Raw genomic sequence first — 24270 nt, 5'->3', positions numbered from 1 at the left:
CTGAAATCCAACATGCTTGCAACACGAGTCTTAAAAGGATTAAAGTGCTATGGAAAAGATGCATTTGAGTTCTTGTTTGGGTGTGTGGGAGACTATAGTGCATTTAGCCATGTTCTCATTCATACTGTAACAATAACACGTTGTGTTGTGAGTAAATATGACCTTTAGATAATCCTTGTAATGTTTCTAAGAAATAGGATTTTGTGAGCTTGCATTTTTCATGCTGTAAAGTTAATCTCACTCAAATATTAATGAGAATAAGACACAGTGAACCCAGTGACATGTTTGTGCAGAGTACATGTTTTTGTACTCTGGGTGAAAAGTTCAGTTTCCTATATTCCATCTGAACCCTGTGGAATCAGAGGGATGCAATAAAAGAAAAGAGTGGATGAGGTAAAGGAGACCACGTGGGGTGACTATTGAGTCCAGTGCTGAGTGATTTCTATCGGCTCCTCGTTGCCACCCAGGTCTCTCACAAGAACACCCAGACAGGAATTCCAGCGCGGCTTATCAGAGCGCCCCATCTCCGTACAGGAGGAGGGAGTTTGGGGGGTTTGTGTGTGTGGGGGGGTCGTTGTGCAAGCTTGGATTAGGTCGAGAGGAAGCACTCTGTTGGGGTTAGTGGTTCATTAGTGTTTACTAACAATCGCTGGATGTCAGAAAGGTCTCAAGAGAAGAAAAGATGTTTAGGAGGAGAGATTGGTTTATAGGGTCATGTCTTACAACTTATTACACAAAGAGATAAAGGATTAGCCTCCCTCTCTCTCGCGTACACAAACTCTCTCTCTCTCTTTTCTCTGTCGCTCGCTCTGGAACTGATCTGAGCGAGTGACCTAAAGCTTGATTAGGTCAGTGTACCACAGCCGCTCTGTGGTGCTTGTGGGGGGGGTTTGACTCTAATGGTCACTAATCCAACTAGCATGCTCTCAAAGCATGTGGCTCACTTTCTCTCTTCAGTGCACTGCTAGCTAGAGGTTAAAACCATTAAGTCTTAAAGTTGCCATCATTAAATGTTGCCTATGGTATCATCAATTGTTGCCCATGGCAGATTTAGAAGCTAAGAGGGCAATTGCAGAGATATCAAGCACCATTTTACAGAGATATTGGTTGCTGCTTCATTAAAAAAGCATTTTTTTAAATTTTTGAAATACACACACATGTTGGGTTTCCATGTTTTATGGAGACTTTCCATAGACTTAATGATTTTTATACTGTATATTTTATCCCCTAAACCTACCCCCCACAGAAAACTTTTTTACATTTTCAAAAAAACATCACTCAGTATGATTTATAAGCTGTTTTCCTCATGGAGACCAAAAATGTCCCCACAAGGATGTCGGATATTGCCATCTTTGTGTGGATGTTTTGTCCCCGTAACGTAAGGTATACCTGAACCACACACACACACACACACACACACATATATATATACATGCATATATACATACATACATAGAAAGATATATAGATGTATGTATAGGTATCTATAGATAAATAGATGTGTATATATATGAAGACTTAAGATGCAAAAGCCTCTAAGTGCCATCTGAAATTTTCTTCTAAAATGATAATTTTTTATCAGGCTCCTATGTTTAGGTTCAGTAATTTCACTTTAATGGTCCTTTTCATTGCCGTCAAAGTGAAATAACTGAACACAAACATAGGAGTCTGATAAAAAATTATCATTTTAGAAGAAAATTTCAGATGGCACTTAGAGGCTTTTGCAATGGAACTCTTCATATATAGATTTTTTAAATTTTTAATTTTTTTTTTGTTTGTTTTTTAAGATAAAATGTTCATATATATACTACATGTTATGAGCGTTTGTCTATTTATTTTTATATCAAATTATTTTTATATTATATTTACAGCACAGATCAATATACTGTATATCAAGATCTTTAAAAAAAAAAACCTTCACGTTTATGAATTTAATTTACACTAATCCAGGTCAACCTGACCCCGATAGACATTTAATTTATCTTTTGATAGATTTTTTAAATGTATGTAGGGCTATGAGTGTTTTTATTTATTTACAGCACAGATCGATCTACTGTAGATCAAGATCTACAGTAAAAAAAACAAAAAAACAACAACTCTGTGTCATGAATTTAATTTGCACTAATTCAGGTCAACCTGACCCCCGATAGGCCAGGTTTATCTTGGTATATTATTCTGAGTCAGCAAACCTGCACCAAATCTCCAGCAAGCTTAATTTAGAAAGCAAATGCAGCATTCTCCCTGTGGGGGTTTGGGTAATGCTACCATAAAACTTGTTTTATTACCCAGTTTAAAAGACCATATTTTATATGAACAGTAAATAGGAGCACCTTTCATACTAAAATTGAAAATGCAAGTAATGTTAAGCGTGCACATTCATCTCGTACTGGTGGACTTCAAAGACACCAGCTGAACTTATCTTCCTAATAAAGAAAAAGTTCTGTCAGTCTTTTTTCTCTAGTGTAGACAGGTGAGAGGTCAAGGATATTTTGTATTGAGGTTGTATTGAAAGGCCTGCTGGTGGACTCACGTTTTGGGGGCAATTTTAAAACAAAACACTGCCATCTTTGCCATTCCAGTTTGTAAATAGTTGAATGGATTTAGCCTTATTGAATGATTTAACGTTATTGATTTAGCCAATTATTTGTGTTATTTTTATTTTTAGAAATAGGGGAACATTTCTCTAAAAGCTAAAATCCCACTGTCATATTTTTTCTTCTAGTAAACTACACTGCTGGGCTAATAAACTAATTAATTTAAAAAAAAAAAAATGAGCCAAACCAAAAATGGCAAAATATGTAGTGGTCTTTCAATGGTCTTAACCATTTTAATCACAAATCACTGGTCAGGAAATTAGCAAGAATTGCACAAATGCTGTAGATAAAGTAACTTAGCACAGAATAGCCTTCCTCAAATTGTAGATAGCTTTTTAAAAGAAGAAGAGTCAGTGTTGTTCCACTCAATGTTAATGGCTTCAGACAGTTCATGAGTAGTTGAAAAATGTCTCCCTGTTTGTTTGAGTTTAATGTGAGACCAAATATTCACTATTTGGTTCAAATCTGGACTCTGACCTGGCCAAAATATGAGCCTGACAGACTTGTTCTCAAGTCGCTTCTTGACTGTCTTTGCAATTTGGGCAGCGGCATTGTCTTGTAACAATCCTGGAAAAATAACATTTGATCATTCCTCTTTAGATAACAACTTTTCATTTGTGGAAGCAAGCCATTCTGTAATATTCTCCTGTACTCTAAAGCATTAAATGACTTTTCACAGTGAAGTAGCTCACCAGTACCAGCAGCTAACAATGACACCTCTTCCTCCATGCTTCACTGTGGTAGAAATGCATTTATTATTAGATTTCTCAGCAGATTTTTGAAGACACCGCTCTGGAGCATCACCATGCGACTCATGTTTCATTGTGATTCATCACTCCACACACAACTTCCCATATTCTGCCAAAAACTTCTGTCTTTGATGTTTTTCTGAGACGGCAATGCCTATTTAAGTAGTTCATTTGTTTAAATTTTGTTAATTTCCTGACCAATAATTTGTGGTTAAGACAATTAAAAGCTTAGTGTTTAGCCATCTTGGCCTTGTTTCAATTTTTTTTTTTGCCCAGGAGTGTAGTGAACACAATAAAACTGCATATATTCAGGCAAGTATTTTTCATAAATGTCTGTTCAGGGCAAGTTACCTACCAGCAAAATTACCTCCAAAACTCAACTTAACCTGAGAAATATTCACTGGAGTAAACATTGTGATAACTAGCCTCAATCCCCCCAACTTTTTTTTCTTCCTACTTAAAGGAGATTTAATTTGTTGTGTTTCTGTCCATGTGTATTTTAGCAAGAGCAAGTCACCGTAACGCAATAAGCTGATTTTAGAGTGGTAATGGCTTTTGAAGTTATGTATCCTTGCTCATTCTTTTGCTTGTGGTGGGCCGTGACCCCGTGCTAAGAGGGTGGATTGTGTATACGTTTGTGCCCGTGTGTGTGTCTGTGTGAGAGTGTTTGTGCACGGAGGAGAGAACAGAAACAGTACAGAGTTGACGGTCAGTGTTTCTGACTTGATAGCCGATTTGCCCTCTTGTTCACCTTTAATCCCTGATGTGACTGACCAGGGAAGGGGTCACAGAATGGTACTGCAGGCTTTAACCCAGATGACTTGATGAACTGTGGAAATCCCATGTAAAATTGTGTCACTCATTGGCAAACACAAGGCATTTCCTCCCGGTTAGTCTGAGCCAGGAAGCAGGTATCAGAAAAAACATGGTGGAAAACAGCAGAAAGAAAAATAGACAACATGAAAATAAATTACCTTAGCAAGAACATTTAGAGCGGAACATAAAGAAAAATGACTGATGTTAAATAGATGGTGGTTAAAGCACCCAGCAAACAAAAATATGTCGTAAGAACATTTTGCTAATGTTCTCATTAATTTATGAAAATGCTATTTCTGAATGTTATCTGAACATTCAAAACATTTGGTTATTTAAATGTTTTTAAAAAAATGTTCTTAGTTATTTATGCGAACGTAAAAAGAAAGATTCCATTTTATCATTCTTCTACCAACAAATCAATCAAGTAGAAACATTTATAAAAAACGTTAGACAAATGTCCAACTAAAGCATTTCAGGAAAAAATGAAAATAGTCATAATTTACTTATCCTCATATTGTTCCAAACATGTGACTTTCTTTCTTCTGTGGACCAAAAAAGCATTATCAAAATGTAATAAAAATGGTCCATACTTGTGCGCTACATTCCAAGACTTCTAAAACTGAACAATAGCTTTGTGTGACCGTTTTTTTAGCCCTAATTCTTTTTGAAGTGTTCATGAGAGTTCATGACATGAGTAACAATGTCTGAACAGAATGTTCCTTTGAGTGGGATATTTTCAATGAATTTCATGATTCAATTCACAACACAGATCTATTTCTAGAGTTCAGAACTCAGTCAGTCAGTGATCTTGATGTATTAGTAAATAATGATTTAAATTTTGGTCTGTTTGTGAAACAAAATATAGTCACACACAGAACTTTTATGAAAATTATGCAGTATGGCGCTTTTGCATCCTTTTTGGAGCTTGAAAGCTCCAGTCCTCATTCATTGTAATTGCATGATCACTAAAAAAGTGAAAAAATATTTTCTTTTGTTTTCTACAGAAGAAAGAAAATCATAATGATGCCAGAGTGAGTAAATGAAAGTTAACTGGTTAGTGATATATTATTATTTTATTGTATTTTATTTTATTATTTTGTTTTTTATTTTTTTTATAATTATTTTATTTATTTATTTATTATAATATATTATTATTTCATTATATTTTATTTTTTTATTATATTATATTATATTATATTATATTATATTATATTATATTATATTATATTTATTTTATTTTATTTTATTTTATTTTATTTTTTATTTCTGAATGTCTCTGCTGAGGTAAAACTATTTCATTCAACAGCATAAAGCAAAAATAAAAATAAGCCAAAAGCTTCATTAGCTCAAGGTTTCCTGTATGATTAACACTGGTTTCTTGGTTGTCGTAGTGGCACAGACTGTCTCTGTATGTGTGTGTGTGTGTGTGTGTGTGTGTGTGTGTCCTCTTATCAGCCTGAATCACAATAAGAAAAATGTTGACATCCTGACGAAATCCAGTGCCTTCTCAAGGTGACAACTCTGCAAATCGCTTTCTGATATAAGCTGTAATAATAACAAATAAATGTCCAGATTTAAGTTAATTTTTTCATAGTACAGATAGATTAGATAGATGAGGCCGTATGCAGGATTTTAACTGTCCTGTATGTATCCAGGACTAATAAATTTGTAAAATCTGGACCTGCATCCAGAACTATTCTCTTGGGAGTTGTAAATTACATGCTCAATAACAAATTTCACAGAATTTTGCAATTTCACAATCGAGTGGACTATGTGTTTAAACAGCTGCTGTGAAACTTCAGCTGATCACTGTCGACTGTCATGTCACAGGATAGTTAGAGCGTAACATTAAGTGGAATAGAGTCTCAGAAGGACAAGTACAGAAAGTTTTGTAGCCTCAGTGATAATTTAAAGTTTGTGACACTGTATGTCAACACTTTCTGAAGGAGAAGTTCATATTTCCAAACAGAAATGTTTTCAGAAATTGGGAACAATTAGGCCTTGCCTGGGTGAAACTTTTAACTTCGGAGTCAAACAGATGTGAAAAATTACAAAAAATGTCACTTGTTCGAACAGCAAAATAATGCATCATGAGAACAGTCTAGTTAAAGATTAACAAATGTTAAAGACCATCATAAAACTTAGCTACATTAAAATGTATTTCCTGTTATCGCCAAGGAAATATTTACTCACATTATCTGTATTGGATTACATCTCTAAATTCAAGAATACTATGTTCATGACTAAAAGAGAGAAATTTCACACACACAAACATCGCTGGAGATGAACGATCAAGATAAGATGACCAAAAAGCCCAAATTGGCATGTGGGAAGCATGGAGAGTGTTAGGTGCAAAGAATAGCCTGGCTAAATAAAGCAGCTCCATTAAGGATCGGAGGCAGGAGTGCCCGCTCTTCAAATCTGCCTAATGGGCCAACCAGGACTTTCATGTGATAAATGTTGTTTATATTAGGGCTCAGGCCCCCTACATTAGTGTCCTTCAAATGCCTCTTGGCCTAGTTGAAGCTGGGTGTTTCTAAATACTTGAGGGTCCTCCTATGTAGTGGCTGTTATGGCTGTGTTAGGGCAAGGGAGAACGGAAAGGAATGGTAATTGAGCGGGAGTTGCTGAAGTGGTGGACTGGAAAGTATGTGGCCGTTGTGGTCACCCGGACCAATATGGATCTTACCTGAGTGGGGGCTGTTGAGAGCAAACACTGCTCCCTATAGATCTGGCAATGCAACTGCTTATCGCACAATGTGTGTGTGTGTGTGTGTGTGTGTGTGTGTGTGTGTGTACTCATGACAGGATCAAGCCAAAATGTTGACTCGACTTTGACTTTTGACTCAGACTCTACTTTTTCTGATTTATTTAATTCTTTATAGACAGCCTGTATTAGTCTATGATGTGACTGAAAATAAGTAATTTGCATGTTCTGAATATGCTGTTGATATGCATTACGTACAACAAGCAAATCTTATTTAATTATTAATTATTGATTATGATTTCTGAGGCAAATATTAGCAGTCATCATTGATCCATTTTATCATAACAAATCTGTTATTCAAATAATAGAAAATAGAAAATTATATACCCAAAAATAGAATTAAACTTATTCTAATAGATAATCAAAGACTGATATTTAGCAGGCATATAGTTATTCAGCTCTTTTAAAAATAATATTACTTATTAAAAGTAATATTACAATTTTAATGTTATTCCTTAAGCAGATAAGCCAATAAGAATTGTTTAATTTGTACCAATACTGTTCTTTGCACAGATTTATGAAATGGTGCTTTATATAATATAAATACCACAAATTGAAATATACATTTAATATTGTTCAAAAGTTTGGGGTCATTAATTTTTTTAAAAGAAATGAATAACCTTTATTCAGTAAGGTTGCATTAAAGGAATAGTTCAGCCAAAAATGAAAATTATCCCATGATTTAATCACCCTTAAGCCATCCTAGGTGTATATGACTATCTTCTTTCAGACAAACACAATCAGAGATATATTTAAAAATATCCGTAGTTCTGCAAGGTTTATAATGGTTGTGAATGGGGGGCCGCATTTTGAAGTAAAAAATAATGCATCCATCCATTAAAAAAAGTAATCCAGACGACTCTAGGGGTTAATAAATGCCTTCTGAAGCAAAGTGATGCGTTTTTGTAAAAAAAAATATCCATATTTAAAACTTTATAAATTCAAATAACTAGCTTGCAGCGGACGACTGTACGCAGAATGAGCAAGTCGATTTGCTGCAGAAGAGTATCCTTTGACCTGACGCACAAAGTAATGACGAACACGGAAACGCAGAGGATAGAGCAAAACAAATCACCGGTCATGGATTATAAGTCTAAAACAATATTTTTTAAAGATAAATTTCTGAGGATTACGATATAAGAGAAGAGGAGCTAAAATTTGATGCACAGCCCTATTTGTTTGAACCGCAAGTGGTGTCTAAGCTTACGATACTCCTACATCCTGCGTCATACATCACGTCAGAGGATTACTCATTTGGCGCAAGTCGACTTGCGCATTTTGTGTACGGTTGTCCGCCGGAAGCTAGTTATTTGAATTTATAAAGTTTTAAATATGGATATTTTTCTGGCAAAAATGCATGGCTTCGCTTCAGAAGGCCTTTATTAACCCACTGGAGTCGAATGGATTACTTTTTTTTATGGATGGATGAATTATTTTTGACTTCAAAATGTGCCCCCCCCCATTCACAACCATTATAAACCTTGGAGGACTAAGGATATTTTTAAATATATCTCTGATTGTGTTCGTCTGAAAAAATATACACCATTTTTGGGTGAACTATCACTTTAAATTGATCTTAAATGCTGTTCGTTTGAACTTCCTATTTATACTGAAAAAATGTATCTCAGTTTCCACAAAAATATTAAGCAGCACAACTGTTTTAAACATTAGTAATAATAATTGTTTCTAGAGCAGCAAATCAGCATATTAAAATGATTTCTGAAGGATCATGTGACACTGAAGACTTGGAGTAATGATGCTGAAAATTCAGCTTTGCCATCACAGAATTAGATTTTAAATTATATTAAAATAGAAAACAGTTCTTTTAAACTACAATAATATTTTACAATTTTACTGTTTTTGCTAGCTTGGAGACTCAAATTCAGAACGGGACTAGACTAGACTAGCCTTGAGTAAACTCTGCCAATCGAAATTCAAAACAAGTGTTTTCCATCATGTCACGACACCCAATACACAAGATGCGAATTGCTAGGAGTAGAGACTGGACTCTGACTTGCAAAACAAGGACTTGGATGCATGTCTGGTGTTGAAGTTCAGCCTCACACTCCGTTCGGTTATGCGAGAGCACAGCTGCATGGCAGCGCTCCTTCAGAGGTCACCTGACACCGCAGCGAGCCGCAGAACAGTATGGATGTGTACACTGATACTATTATGAATCATAAGAGACTCAGCTTTACGCATATTTGACAGCAGGGAAAGCGGTTTTGGAACGAGTATACTGCAGCTAGCCAGACTAACAAGGTCTCTTTTGGCTTGTGGTTTTGACTCAGGTGAGATTCTCTTGTTGAACAAAAGGAGCTGCTCCGGATGTCACAGAAGCACAGTTCAATAAGCAACATGAAGCCGTTCCACTCGGCACAGTAACAAATTATTACCTCCCAAACTTAATTCAAATCATGGTTTTTCCACAGAGAGGCAGTGTTATGTGACAACAGACTACTCAACACAGTTTCCTAAGAAACAAGCTAGCGGTTTCGTTTTTAAAAAAATGTGATTATCTTATAAACCCTTAGGGAGGTACTTGCACACAGAGCCAAATAGAAAAAAAAAGAAATGGAGGAAAAAAAGTGTTGAAAAGACTGACGATGCAGCCCAGGCGAAGAATCGAAACAACACGTGTGGTGCGTAAAAAAGCCCATCACAGTCAATCAGGCAGCCGAGGCTAGTCAGGCAGGAGGGAGGGAAACCCTATCCAACATGAATCTGTCTGCAGAATGAACACGAGCGATGTCACATCAAGCATGATTTTTTTATGTTTTGATACCCCATGCAAAGGCTCCATTTCAACCAGGTGGAGGGTGTTTATATGAGCCGTGTCAGACAAACAGGAGAGCTCTGATCCTGCTGGGTTATTAAAAAGATTGTTATTCCAATTACAACTGGAAATAATTAGCCTAGAAGAAACTTCAGGTCATTTGGAGAGGCGTAGTGTTTCCTGTACACCGTATGTGAGTGTCAGACTTCTGCAATTGACAGTTATGTTTTAGAGGAAGTAGGATTGCAAAAATCCCAGTGGATATTTGAACTTATCCGTGTGTGTGCCTGTGAATATGCAAATAAATGAGAAAGAGAGCCATAAAGCAGAACCAGGAACAAAGGGAGGTAGACATAACAAAAAAAACTAAAAAAAAAAAAAAAAACTCACTTAAAGGTACAGTCCACCTTAAAGTGAAATTTTTGTCATCATTTATTTGCCCATATGTAATTTCGAAGTCAAGTCACCTTTATTTATTTAGCGCTTTATACAATAGATATTGTTTTAAAGCAGCTTCACAGTAATAAACAGGAAAATAATGACTAATTAAAGCTGCAAGCTGCGATGAAAGGGCCCTCGCACCTGGGCTCACCACCACCCAGTGGCCTTTAGGGAAACAGTGGGTGATATTCATTTAAGCGGATAAATAGAGGAGAAATATGGCATTTTGGTGCACCACAGTTCCTGCTGCCAGCAGGTGGTACTTTGACTGTAACTGAATATTGCCATGTAGATGTCTTCAGGCCAGGACTGTTATCAAACGTGAAGTTTGGAGCAGATTGGACATTGTATGCCTGAGTTATAACAACTTCCTGTTTTGTGGCGTTAATCACATACATTAGCACTTAGCCAAGTGTTGCATGATTTAACGTGTTTCTAGTATGTTTGGTACTTAATGGCATATACAAATGTGTTTCTGGGAGTGAATTACAGTGCAAAGCATGCCATTTCCTGTTGCCAGCAGGTGGCGCTATGACTAACTCAATATTGGCAGATACATGTCTTCATGCCAGGACTCTTATCAAACATGTGAAGTTTGGGGCAGGTTGGACACTGTATGCCTGAGTTACAACAACTTCCTCTTTCATAGTGAAACATCAGACTTTGTCAGGCCGCCACGGACACGCCCTTCAACGAAAATTTAAGATCTTCGCAAGTTAATATTGCTAAGGCCTTAAGATTAGACTGACCAAATATTATGTTGATCTCATTAAATCTCTATGAGGAGTTAATCACAGTGTAAAACATGTCATTTCCTGTTGCTCACAGGTGGCGCTATGACTGTAACTGAATATTGCCATGCAGATGTCTTCAGGGCAGGTCTCTAATAAAACCTGTGAAGTTTGGGGCAGTTTGGACATTGTATGCCCGAGTTACAACAACTTCCTGTTTCATGGCGAAACATCGAACTTTGTCAGGCCGTCACGGACACGCCCTTCAGTGAAAACTCAAGATCTTCACAATTTAACGTCGCCAAGGCCTTTAGATTAGACTGCCCAAATATGATTAAAGCTCTAGGAGGAGTTTGTTAAAGTACAATGTCTGAAAACAAAAATTTTACAGGGAAATTTCAAAATATCTCACTTCCTGTTGGGTTTACAGATTTTGCACCAATGGACTTTTTTGTAGGTATTGGGCTGTTACATGTGTCTACTGAATTTCATACCTGTACGTGAAACGTAGCGCGAAAGTCGCTTAATTGAAATTTTGTAGGTGGTGCTATCAAGCCATTTTGCCACACCTAACTCAGAAACCCATATCAGACATAAATGTTCACTACTTCTGACGTGTGTGCAAAGTTTCATGAGTTTTTGAGCATGTTTAGGCCCTAAAAATTGTGATTAATTTCGGAGAAGAAGAATAATTGACTCAGCAATTACAATAGGGGTGCTTGGGCCCTAATGATGCAGACTTCATCAAATAGGAGACAAATTCGAACCTGTATAGCTTTTTTGTTGTTGTTTGTTTGTGAAATCGCTCTGACTGATTTGTTCATGATTCGGTTCAACTCACTTTCTCAATGGTCCGGTTAACTGTCTACTTAATGGAAGATTATCAGTGAATAATGACTTAAATTAAACTATTTGTCACACCAAGCTATCATCTAGCTTTAAAATACTTGGAATATTGAGCACAACCTACGTGGACCACTTTTATGATACTTTTAGGGTGTCCTTTTTGAAGCTTAACAGTCCCAGTCCTCATTCACTTTCATATAAGTCATCTTTTGTGTTGCATGGAAGAAAGGAAGTCATATGGGATTGGATGGACGAGAGTGAGTAAATGGCCAGTTGTCAATTTAAGGTGAACTATTCCTTTAATTAAGAGCTGTGAACATGCTAAACAGACATAAATTGCTAGATTTGGCTAATCTCATTCCCATATGTGCTGGCAAAGACACAATGCGTTATAATTTAGATTAAGTTATGGCATGAACATACAGATGTGGGACTAATACAGCAGGGCCATTATAAACAGCCATTTCTTGCGCAACAATAATATTATGCAAGAATCAAAATAGAAACAAGGGCAAGTAAATCTGTTCAAAATATAAAGTACATTCCAAACGACAGAAAATCAGTCAGAAAAGGCCAATAACTTTCTCTTTTTCACACTTTAGGGCACCATGAATATTACAAGCTTTTGCCCAAGTTCATCCACTGTGAAATAACGGTGCACACGCTGGTCAATTAATAGCCCATTTGGCTCTGTATGACCCTTAGGAGAGCAATGAAAGTGTGTCTTTAAATCTATGTACGTGTTGATATTATTTCATATCAGGCCCCTTCCTCTCTGGGCCGTGCAGAAATCCACCAAGCCAAATGTTAATGAGTTCCACCTGCAACGCTATACAAATGTTCAGTGCACATTGGCACTTGTCTAAATGAACGAAACGTTGCATATGACTTGTGTAATGTTACATGAACTACAGAGCGTCTTGTGGAATGTCAATAAGTGTTAGCCCAAGGGTCTCCTCTGCATGTGATGGGGATTTCTCGCCATAAGCAGATCCGACGATTAATTCAACAAACTGTATACTTGCAGCTACATATATCTGAAAAGATTAAGAGAGCGTTCAGTATGGGCTTTTGTGCAAGTTCAGTAAAGAACCGATTAGCTTTCTAATCTATACCCTTCTCAGCCTCTCCTTTCAGATGCCTGCTAGACATTTGGATCCCTGAGAAAAAAACGGGAAAAAAAAATCACAATAAGTGGACGGCAGTCAACAGTGTCACCGGTGTTGATTTGGCAGTCTTTCCCATGATGCTTTCGTATGAGCTGGTGCTGAAAGACAGACTGTTTATTGCCCTCGTTGAAGGGAGGTTAAGTTACAGCTAAGGCCGTTTCATTAGCATTAAATCACAGTGCAAACCATCCACCCCCAGCGGGACAGTGCTGCTCCTTTAGCCCCCAAGCTGGTATTCCACTGGTCTGTAGGGGGGTGGGCTGTTCAGATTGAGTGAATGCTTGACATCTTTGGCTGTGGTCCTTCAGGGTCTTTTTTGCATTCAGTAAGACTTAGGCTCTTAATTGTGTGACTAAACCAATTGTTCTCTTAATTGACGCCACTTAACCTCTTCAACAGGCTCCCCTCAGGTGTGCCACAGGTGACTACCCTGGGTCCCATGTAGAACCTGATGGATAAGCAACAACGCTGTGGATTATGCCGTAAGGGTGATGTCATTCCCTGTACATTAGTGAGCTTGAATCAACGATTTTTGCTTGGCTCATCCAATCAGACTGGTTGGTTTTGAGCCAGGTCTATAATTATTAAGGATTAACACACTACACCTCTAGTATCAAAGGGATAGTTCAACTAAAAAGGAAAATTGTCATCATGGTCATTCTAAACCTCTTTCATATTCCGTGGAATACACACAAAAAAAAAGATTTTTAAAAATGATTTAACATTTTTTATCACAATGACAGTGGAAGTCAACGTGGTTCTACAGAACTGTCTTCAGAAATACCTCAGAAGTACAATTAGTAAATAAAAATAATTAACAACCAATTACAACCAGTTTTTGTGGATTTATTTATTTTATTTTATTTTTACATGGAAATGATATAAGACCTCATCTTACTGGCTGTTGCCATAATAGGCCATAACATGAATTGACTGCTCGTAAATATGAATATTTGAATATGAACCCGCACACAGGGAAATGACCCTGTGAAATAGCAGAGGTAAAAATTCCCTCCTCAGAATTTATGACTGCTCTGGGTATAGCCAATACTTTTATTGTGGTCTTTTGCCAGATATGGTCAATTGTACACGAATGCCAGGAGCAATGGGGACTGTGGGGTTGCAAGAGGGAAATGTGGATGTTAAATTTCCATTTCTTTTCTTTTTTTCTTTTTTTTAACCCTCTGAAGTCATATTTTATAGTTGACAAATCTCCACTCGGTTTCTGTTAGTTTCCATCACTTAATGTCACAAAGAGTGCGGCGGAGTGTCTTTGAAGAGCTTGTTCCCTTTAAATCCTCGAGCACCTGTGAAACCGCTTCTTTCGCAGAGTGGCATTTCAACATTAATTCCTCATTTTGATGAATTCACAGGCCCAGAGAATGCTACAGGGTGGAGAGGCTCAAGTTAAGAATGTTCCAGAAAGAAACACCCTCTGATGGAACAGAAGAAAAGAAAAAGCTAGCTAGCTCTGGCCAAGGTTTGTTTTCACCTGAAGCAGCCATTTGTCTTGGCGTTTGCCCAGCTCTAAACCACTGTGTATGTTTCTATGGTCTCAGCGGACCTGAGTGTGCACCACAACCACTTAATGTGGTAGGGGAACCGAAGATCTCTGTAATAATCTTGAAATTGTGAAACCACACAGTTTCCTCACACCAAAGCTAACATGAGAAAAGCACATTTCCCTTAAACACTAGCCATACAATACTGTCAGGAGAATGCCAGCTCATCAGCCAAACCTGCAGCTAATCACACAGGGGCATAAAGAGGTACTTGACCTCATTGAGCTTGTGAGGCTTCCAAGAGACTCGGAAAAGTACCAAGCTTTAGATGAGAACATCTCAGATTTGGGCCACTTAGCGCTTAAATTCAATGGTGACTGTCGCAAGGACGAAGCCCTGAGGGCTGGACCTGATCTCCATGTGGATCTGATAAAATCGAGTGCGAGTTTGAGAGCTAATCCCTCATCTTGTCGATCACCTGCATAGCAACGAGGCTGACGCATTCCTCGCGCCTCGTTTAAGAGAACAGGATAGAGCGGGATTAAGGGCTACTTTTGAGACAAGCCATCACACAACCGCAGAACATAAAAAAATACTGTCCAGAAAAACATGGAGGTGCTTCTCCAGGTTAGAAAGCTCCCTCGAGAGCTTCCTGGAACATAACTTGGGATTAGACTTATGTCGCTGACCTAAAGAAGGATCTGAAAATTTATGGGAGGGATTTAACCATGAGGCCACAGTTGCACAACAAGGCAGTCACTTGCAGGAACCTTCTGTGTTGATACACTCTGATTTACTGGAAGTGGAAGCAAGGTCCAAATGTTATCACAACCATATGGAGTATAGGTTATGAATATTACGATTTAGTGTCAGCGTGACCTTGGGAAAACCAACCTTGTACTTGGTTCATTGCTTTAGTGGATAATTGCATATTCAGTCCAACTTTAGACAAGTCTGAGGAGCGTTTTGTTATTGCAGAAGCATAAAATTCAACATTTCCTGTAGTAGTTCCTGATGAGCCCAAGCTGTCTATGTGGGTGAGTATATGTATGTGTGCAACAAAATATACAGTGAAGGTCTGTAAGCAATTCAGTTCTCTTAAAAGACTCTTCTAAGACATAACAAATAGTAAATTGTCTGTAATAAAACAAAACATTTAAAGCACGTGGTGATATGGACTTTGCTACGCCTCTTAAGCCCTACTGTTTATGGGTGTTGGCCCAGGAGTTATATATTATTAAAAGAAACATTTGTGTTTTATGAACATCAAATTAAAATGGTCTTTTTAATTTGATATAAAAAGAAAAACCAAGGCAAAATCCCATAAAAAATAAAATATGTGGATATTTTTTAACCAGCATTGCTACTTTTTTTAAAATGCATTTTAAATTCATTTAAATTCATTATATTCTATTATTCTGAATTATTACATGTTTAGGACAACAAAGAGTTTTGCCTTCTTTTTTCCTCCTCAAAATTTAGCGTACCTGATTACCAAGGAGATAAAAGAACATACTTGAGATGAAATATTAGATGTGATATGTGAAGAAAATAAAGAAAAATCAAGGCAAAATCATGTTATTTGAATCACAATTATTATTGTGCATCATTTCCAATCAAGCTGCAAGTATATATTTAAGATAAATAAAAATGCTGTGGAAGTGCCATTTTTGCCAACACTGAAAAAAAAAAGCTTGTTAAAATGAGCTAAAGCAACACATTTGCTATACGTTTTGTCCTAACTTAATTTGATTGTGTTCAATCCACTTAAATATATGTAAAATTGAAGTTTACTTATTCAGTTTGTGTTGGGATTACATGAATGATTTGTATTGCATTAACTGAAACTGGGCGGGGCTTGTTAGTTCCCAGCATGCTTTGCAAATGGCTGAATCAAGAGAGACTTTGCGTCCCAATTCGCGTACTTATGCATTATTCTGTGATGTTTTTAAGTACAAATAGTGCGAGTTGCACGTTCACAGAAAATTCCAAAAAGAAAAAGTGCACTTTAAATACCCAGATGATGCACTAAATTAACGGAAAAAACGAAGTGTGGAATGTTGGACACTTCATGCACTCAAATGTCGCAGCTTTAATTACGTTGTGGAGGGGGAGGAGGGATCAGACTCTGATGTTAAATGACAAAAAAACCACACACTACATTATAAAATTCACACACTACAAGGATGAGTACATAGTGCATAAGTGCATAGTGTATAGTGCGTCATTTGGGACGCAACTAGAGTAAATGTTGAAATTAAGTGTTATTTTATGTATTTTTAAACAAGATGAGAAAAGGGAGAGACTTGATTGCGTGTAATAGTGTTTAATATGCAATTATGTTGGAAATATTAGAACAATTTAAATGGGTTGGGTTACCACTGTGGAGAAGAGTGGAGCATTTGCTTAGGCTGCGGGCTGATACGGCTAATTTCACAACTGTTTGCTGAAGGAGCATTTAATGCTTAGCATTTAAAATGCAAATGTGTGCTATTGTTAGCCAAAAGTTTATTAACTAGCTAGTAAACTCTTATAATTTAGCTGTGTGACATTAAGGCCACATCCACATGAAGCCAGAGCTTTCCCTATCCAATCTTTTTTTTTTTTCCTTGTCTCAAGAAATATCTGCATACACACGAAACCACTGAAACCGACTCAAAACGATATAGTATACATGCCAGATCAGTATATGGCGCTGTAATTCTGCCACAGAGATACACTAAAAACGGAGAATAAGACTTGGAGCATGCGAATAAACCTTGTGCGCTGTATACAAACTTTAGTAAAGCTTAGTAATAAAGCTTTACTTTAGTAATACTGAGCTAATATGCTCAGTAGCTTCTGCAGCACAGCACAAGCATGTAATCCACTATTGTTGTTGTTGCTGTTACGTGACATAGCGGTGTCTGACTAGAGTCAAGACGTGGGGTGATGACATTATTGTTTCACAAAATATACGAATTGGCTTTACACACAAAAACGATTCAGATTAATCCACTCTGGGACCCAGTTTCAAAAAATAACGGTTTCAGTCTCCCAAAACCCCGGATCCCTCTGGACAAAACACTGTTACGAGACAAAATTTTTACGTATACATCTAAACGCGTCTCTGTGTGGACGGGCTGTGTAATATATGGAATTTAATTGGATGAATGAATATACGAAATTGAATGACTGAATCATGTCAGGTAGCCTTATAAAATTCACCTTAAGTCTACTTAATTGGGTCACTTAAAATGACTTCATTCCATGATGTTGAAGTTACATGAACAAATTATGTTTGTTTAACTTAATTGATCCATGTGGGACCGATATACAAAATTAAATCATGTAAATTCAACAAACTTTTTTTTTCAGTGAATGTCGTTTCCACGGCTGTCATTTCCATGATACAATGCTGTTAAAATCCATAATTTGGGATGAGATAGAAATGACACTGGTGAAAATGTTCATTTATGTTTCAAAAACAAATGTCCAAACTGACAGAATTCTCCTGGATAACCACTGCGTGAAAAGTGTGTTTTAAGTGGGTTTATTTTCTTTAAGCCCTCAGGGCCAAAAGTGACCATAGTTGAAGTAGTAGTTGAAGAAACACCCATATAAATTTTCACAAATGTAACTTTGCCATTTGATTGCAGAAATTTAGTGTCTGCAGCTAAGAAGATGTATGTGGATTCAGCAGTACACAGCAACATATGTGAGCCGAGCAGGGTGGAGCTGGACCCTGGGCCGCTGATCGTGACTGGTTGGTGGGGAGAGAGGCCCCGGCAAGGTGGGTCCCAGGCCTGCAGCGAGGTCCTGGGGAGTCATTTCAAATGTTGTCCATGACATAGCGCTGGGCTGATGTGTGCATGGTGTGCGTGCTCCCCTTTTCTACTCACCCCTCCTGACTCACCTCTGCTGCACTGGAAGTGGCGGAGTTTTGACAGCTGTGTTTGGATCACTCCGATGGCGGTCTGGGGGAAAAGGGCGTGTGCTTTGCTTGTGCGTGAGCTTGTGTGCACTTCGATATCAGGTGTATGTGAATTTCTGTAAGTTAGACCGGTGATCTATAGGCAGGGTGGAAATGTAGAGCATATGCATGCTCATTTGTTGACATATGACCTTGAAGTTACAGCACTGCATGTTGCCCTCATCAGTGAGGCCGAAGCTTTGGGAATAAACCTGGAATGTTGGCTAAGTGGGGGCTGGCGGGCGGCTCAGCTCTTCTGGGTTGCGGGGAGCATGGCCTGGCCGGCCACATGAGTCTCAGCTGATCCCAGCGTTAACCACAACTCTGGTGGTATCAAGGCTGGAGCGAGAGTCCTATACACTCCTATACACTCATAAAAATAAAGATTCCAAAAGGGTTTTTTTTCCAGCGATGCCATAGAAGAACCATAAAAACTTTTTTTGTCTTCAGATCTCCACTTGATCTTAAAGTAAAATCTGTGTAAAATACATACTTGCACTTTAATTGACGTCAGCTAGATGTCGGCTAAAGTGCAGAAAGAAGCAACGGGCCAATAAACTTGCTTATATCCTGGTCAACTGAACTGAATTGAGTTGGATTTCTGCAAGCACTAGCGCTGCTTTTTCTGTGTGCTACACATGATGCATCATATGTGTAATTGCTTTATTGTTTTTCTTGGCAAGGGGCGAGCTCTTTCACAGCTGTGAAGTTGAATAGACTAATTAAGTCAGAAGAGTTCACAGAGGAGCAAGGTGAATCACTCTTACCGCACGCCTGGCACCTGCGTACCAAACAAGCCGTGTTCCTGCAGTGTTACGGTAACAATGTTGCATGTTTTTTTCCGATAGAAACGCTCTGATGACCTCATGCCAAGCTGTAAAACCTTCACACTTTCGTAAGCGCTTTATTGCAGGCACCTTGACTCTAGTTTACCGACCAAACACCACTGCTTATCAGCAAGGCTGACACAGGAAAGACAAGCAGGAAACAATCCTGCCTTACCAACAGGAATGCTGTGACATACCTTCTTCTTTGGAATAAGTAAAAGCTGGCTAATAATTACTCTGACCTTAGCATCATTACAGAAGATTAGCTTTATTAGAAAGATGTGTGCTTTTACATCTTTTGGCCAACCTAATAAAAAAGGCATGTAAGGTTCTGTTCTGTTGTTGCTTTTTAGATGTGTCCTCTGGGAAGGAAAGTGAATCAATGCTAAAACTACTTTGTTTCTTTTTTCCTGCTGTTTTTCAGGATGGTCATAACCTTAGGTGGTTACACTCTCGTGGTAGAATCAGGAAGCAGTTCCCCTTTTTCCCCCATTTTGCCCAAGAAGCTCATAAAAACACAGGACATCCTGTGGACTTTTAATGACACTGTGCACATTGTAATGAAATGAGTCAAATAAACACTCCCGGTCATGTCAACCAATAAACAAGCATGACCTGAGGAATGGGTGGTTTTATGTATCTTTATCATTCATCCTATTATACCAAGGGTTATTAAATGGCCCACCTGGTGATATTTTCCAAGCATGCAAACATACTCGGTTTGGGTTTGGGTTTGAATCATCTTACCGGTTAAGCCCATTGGCCCATTGCTTTATTATTAATGCCAACTGCTTTAGTCTCCATCTGTGGCTGTACTTTTGTTGTCAGTGGTGTTTGGCCTATTGGTGGCACTTGATCCAGGAAGACTCTGGTGTTGCCACGCCACCAGGTGGCTAATCTGTATTATTGCTCTTTTGCTTGATTTACTGTTACACATTTTAGTGTGGAATTTAAAGGCAACAGATGGTGCAAAGACATCTGAAAATGACCACAACTTATAAAATCTCTTAAGAAAAACATTTTACCACATAAGAAGAATCATACTTATTTTTTGATTCCCACAGATTTTTTATCACCAAACAAAAGCAGAGTTAAAATAAGGCAGTGGCTTTAATCTGTCCTTTCATGGTTGCGTTTCTGACTATGGTGCTTATGTTTTGCCCACTGGAATATTTATAGTGCAATTCGGTTGAATTATGCCAGACAATCCAGTGGTATTAAGAGCTGCTGCTGTGCCAAGATAAGAAACTGACAGGAAAGATAAAAATGTTTTGATCTTGTATTTTAATTTTCTTAAATCTTTTTCACAGATATAGATATAGTTATTAGAAATTGTTCACATAATGGGAATGCAGCAGAAATAAAGTTTTTGATTTCTAACTTAAGCCTTAAATGTGCATTATAATACATGCAATGAAATACTGTAACTTCACTTGGTAGCAGACTTTGATAATGATTTGTAGCCATAATGGCTTTGATAAGAATGTTAGTGATAAGATGACTGATAAATAGCCCACTTATATCATATCTTTCTTGCTCTGAACACATGCTCAAAATCCAACAATACACTTCTAACAGAGAGAAATTACATTAACTCTTTAATAGGCATCTCAGTCATTTGGTTGAGTGCAATTTGTGTCATATCTTGTTTATAGTCAACCTAATTGAGACATCTCTTGCATCCTGTGTTTCACTGCAGTTTTAGAGGATACACCATTCACACCAACATCATTTCAGGATATATATATATACAGGTGCTGGTCATATAATTAGAATATCGTGAAAAAGTTCATTTTTTTATTGTAAATTATTTAAAAAAAATGAAACTTTCATATATTCTAGATTCCCTACATGTAAAGTAAAACATTTCAAAAGTTTTTTTTTTTTTTAAAATTTGTTGATTAGAGCGTACAGCTCATGAAAGTCCAAAATCCAGTATCTCAAAATATTAGAATATTTACATTTGAGTTTCATTAAATGACCATCCCTACAGTATAAATTCCGGGTATCTTTTGTTCTTTGAAACCACACTAATGGGGAAGACTGCTGACTTGGCAATGGTCCAGGAGACAATCATTGACACCCTCCACAAAGAGAGTAAGTCACAGAAGGTCATTACTGAATGGGGTGGCTGTTTACAGAGTGTATATCAAAGCATATTAAATGCAAAGTTGACTGGAAGGAAGAAATTGGGTAGGCAAAGGTGCACAAGCAACAGGGATGACCGCAAACTTGAGAATACTGTCAAGTAAAGCCAATTCAAACACTTGGGAGAACTTCACAATGAGTAGAATGAAGCCGGAGTCAGCGCATCAAGAGTCACCACACTCAGACATCTTCAGGAAAAGGACTACCAAGCCACTTCTGAACCAGAGACAACGTCAGAAGCATCTTACCTGGGCTAAGGAGAAAAAGAACTGGACAGTGAACAGTGGTCGAAAGTCCTCTTTTCAGATAAAAGTAAATTTTGCATTTCATGTTGAAATCATGGTCCCAGAGTATGAAGGAAGACTGGAGAGGCACAGAATCCAAGCTGCTTGAAGTCTAGTGTGAAGTTTCTGAAGTCAATAATGATTTGGGGGGGCCGTGACGTCTGCTGGTGTTGGTCCATTGTGTTTTATCAAGTGCAAAGTCAATGCAGCCATCTTCCAGGAGATTTGGGAGCACTTTATGCTTCCATCTGCTGACAAGCTTTATGGAGATGCTGATTTCCTTTTCCAGCAGGACTTTAGCACCTGCCCACAGTGCAAAAACCACTTCCAAGTGGTTTGCTGAGCATGATATTACTGTGCTTTATTTGCCAGCCAATATGCCTGACCTGAATCTATGGGATATTTTCAAGAGAAAGATGAGAAACAGTCGATCCAACAATATACAGATGACCTGAAGGCTCAATAGTGCCTCAGCAGTGCCACAGGCTGATCACTTCCATGCCACACTTCACTGATGCAGTAATTTGTGCTAGGAGCAAGTCATTTGCTGTAATATGTCCTGCCGATCAAGTATTGAGTGCACAAAAGAACATACTTTAAAGAACTTGAACTTTTCTGTTTTGCAAATCCATTTTTTGATTGATCTTAGGAAATATTCTAATATTTTGAGATACTGGATTTTGGACTTTCATGAGCTGTACGCTCTAATCATCAAAATTTAAAAAAAAAACTTTTGAAATGTTTTACTTTACATATAGGGAATCTAGAATATATGAAAGTTTCATTTTTAAAAATAATTTATAATAAAAAAATGAACTTTTTGATGATATTCTAATTATATGACCAGCACCTGTATAATCAAGTACAGTAGAGATGATCTTTCATAGTTAGTGTTAAAATGTCAGTTAAAATGTTGTTATTCATATTGTTTCACATATCATAAAAAACTTTTTGATATTTAATGTAAATCAGTCACATTTCTGTCTGGAATTTTTCCAGAACCTATGTTTGCCATTATATATTTTTGTAAAGTAAGGCTTAGAAATTGTAGTCTATTTTGGTATTGTTTTACTAATGTGTTTTATTTCTCTTCACTACAAATTAGTAAGTATAACTTTACCCACATTAAGATTGGTTCAACATGACATTTATAGCACTAAAAGTGGTTCTTGGCTCGTAATCATAGGGGAACCACTTTTGGTGCTATGTTTAATGTTGCTCTACAGCACCTTTGTCAAATGGTGCTATATAGAACCCAAAAGAGGTGTCATATCGCATTTTATTTCTTCAACAAAAATGGTGCTAAACAGCACCAACAGTGGTTCTTTGGCTCGTAAATAACCTTTAAAGGGGCATAACAGGTTCTTTGTACGGCAGTGGTGTCTATAGCACCTTAACCACCCCAAAGAACCACTGAAGAACCATACAGGGGCTTAACATGTTCTGTATATGGTAGCGGTGCTATATAGGATCTCAGTCATCCCAAAGAACCAGCGAAGAACCACTGAAGCACGAAGATTTGGTGCTATACAGCACTTAAAGTGGTTCCCCTATGATTACGAGCCAAATAACCACTTTTAGTACTACAGTATCTCACAGAAGTGAGTACACCCCTCACATTTTTGTAAATATTTTATTATATCTTTTCATGTGACAACACTGAAGAAATGACACTTTGCTACAATGTAAAGTAGTGAGTGTACAGCTTGTATGACAGTGTAAATTTGCTGTCCCCTCAAAATAATTTAACACACAGCCATTGATGTCTAAACCGCTGGCCACAAAAGTGCGTACACCCCTAAGTGAAAATGTCCAAATTGGGCCCAATTAGCCATTTTCTCTCCCCGGTATCATGTGACTCATTAGTGTTACAAGGTCTCAGGTGTGAATGGGGAGCGGGTGTGTTAAATTTGGTGTTATCGCTCTCACTCTCTCATACTGGTCACTGGAAGTTCAACATGGCACCTCATGGCAAAGAACTCTCTGAGGATCTGAAAAAAAGAATTGTTGTTCTACATAAAGATGGCGAAGGCTATAAGAAGATTGCCAAGACCCTGAAACTGAGCTGCAGCACGGTGGCCAAGACCATACAGCGGTTTAACAGGACAGGTTACACTCAGAACAGGCCTTGCCATGGTGGACCAAAGAAGTTGAGTGCACGTGCTCTGCGTCATATCCAGAGGTTGTGTTTGGGAAATAGACATATGAGTGCTGCTAGCATTGCTGCAGAGGTTGAAGGGGTGGGGGGTCAGCCTGTCAGTGCTCAGACCATACGCCTAACACTGCATCAAATTGGTCTGCATGGCTGTCGTCCCAGAAAAAAAAGCCTCTTCTAAAGATGATGCACAAGAAAGCCCGCAAACAGTTTGCTGAAGACAAGCAGACTAAGGACATGGATTACTGGAACCATGTCCTGTGGTCTGATGAGACCAAGATAAACTTATTTGGTTCAGATGGTGTCAAGCGTGTGTCGCGGCAACCAGGTGAGGAGTACAAAGACAAGTGTGTCTTGCCTACAGTCAAGCATGGTGGTGGGAGTGTCATGGTCTGGGGCTGCATGAGTGCTGCCGGCACTGGGGAGCTACAGTTCATTGAGGGAACCATGAATGAGCAGAGCATGATCCCCTCCCTTCGGAGATTGGGCCACATGGCAGTATTCCAACATGAT

The 24270-nt window shown here is 38.0% G+C and overlaps 1 long non-coding RNA gene across 2 annotated transcripts in view; it reads left to right on the top strand.

Moving 5' to 3' along the window:
• Nucleotides 1-13714, top strand: part of LOC127497879 (uncharacterized) — a 35241-nt gene extending 21527 nt beyond the window's left edge. For both annotated transcript variants that reach the window (XR_007925684.1, XR_007925683.1), the window contains one exon: nt 13289-13714. This is a non-coding gene — a long non-coding RNA (uncharacterized LOC127497879). The remainder of the gene's footprint in view (nt 1-13288) is intronic.
• The last annotated feature ends 10556 nt before the right edge of the window (nt 13715-24270 follow it).

This window comes from Ctenopharyngodon idella, chromosome 16, assembly GCF_019924925.1.
Source record: "Ctenopharyngodon idella isolate HZGC_01 chromosome 16, HZGC01, whole genome shotgun sequence".
In the NCBI taxonomy this organism is placed as follows: domain Eukaryota; kingdom Metazoa; phylum Chordata; class Actinopteri; order Cypriniformes; family Xenocyprididae; genus Ctenopharyngodon; species Ctenopharyngodon idella.
Note: the sequence above shows the minus strand (reverse complement) of the source record. Positions and strands in the feature narration are given on the sequence as shown.